This window comes from Arachis ipaensis, unplaced genomic scaffold, assembly GCF_000816755.2.
Source record: "Arachis ipaensis cultivar K30076 unplaced genomic scaffold, Araip1.1 Aipa1220, whole genome shotgun sequence".
NCBI lineage: Eukaryota > Viridiplantae > Streptophyta > Magnoliopsida > Fabales > Fabaceae > Arachis > Arachis ipaensis.
This window is the reverse complement of record NW_015496210.1, coordinates 1,390-2,441: the sequence shown is the minus strand read 5'-3', so window position 1 is coordinate 2,441 and position 1,052 is coordinate 1,390. Positions and strand designations below refer to the sequence as shown.

Genomic DNA, 1,052 nt, shown 5'->3' with positions numbered 1-1,052 from the left:
AAAAAAAAATTCATCTCCTTCAAGAATAACGCTCAATTTTTCAAAAAAGCATCTGATATTTTACTGGATAAAATCTTACTAGATAATAATGTCGGCAGAAAATCTCATAGGATGCTGAATTGTAAAACTCAAACGATTCGGCAAGAAATCGTCATTGTGGAGTATAGAAAGAAACCACAACCTAAAAAAGTCTACTAAAATATTACCACTACTACAACCTTTCCAAAGTCCAAACCAAAAGAACCACCATTCGACTAGATACAAAATCATCACTGATTGCAAAACTTATCTCTCAAGTTTCAAAAATGGGCCATAAAGGGTGATATCGAAGACCCGTGATGAAGTGAGAAGTCGTCCTCACGCCACCATCATATTTAATAAAAGTTGTTTATTTCTAGATATAAATGAAGATAAAAATTCCATGTTATGAACTATTTGATACAGCGTATAGTTTTAGTAGTATGATCTGTAAGGAGGTAACATCTTGTGCTCCATATGATACAAGTCACATTAGTACTTAGCGAAAGTTGAAGATTCTAATATCTCAAAATCATGATAAAAGAGTATATACATCTCAATTGCACTTAGACTTGGGAGATGTTGGCCAAAGAGGTAAATACATAGCTTACAAAATATTTCTATACTTGTAGAAAGGCAGATTGGCATGCATGTCTTGGCAACAAAGTTGGATTCAAGGTGGCCAGAGCTTTCATATGACTTTGGTATCCATCACTTCTTTCTTTGGCTACTTGTCATTGATGGTGAAATCCTAATTCCTAATATCGACCACACCGGTATACTAAACTACAGTCTTCTCTTTATTGCCTTCAACTCCAGCAGCAAATCTGTCCACCGAGTTAAAGAAGTAAATATCAAAGCTCAATCAATGGATAGGGTGAAACAAGTTTAAAGAGAAGCGCATACTCACATATAGCATTGGTAATGAGGATCAACTCTAAGATAACTCTTGGATTCAATCTTGGCAGAAAAGGGTTTGAGTTGGAGCCTGACTCTGGCATAAGGAACAAGCTGAGGAAGATTTGACCCTTTCT

General features: G+C 35.6%; 1 long non-coding RNA gene across 1 annotated transcript; it reads right to left on the bottom strand.

The window, feature by feature from the left end:
* Positions 1-521: 521 nt before the first annotated feature.
* Positions 522-1,052, bottom strand: LOC110268615. Its single transcript, XR_002356862.1, has 2 exons — positions 929-1,052; positions 522-845 (listed from the first exon to the last, which is right to left on the bottom strand). It is a non-coding gene; the product is annotated as an uncharacterized LOC110268615 (long non-coding RNA).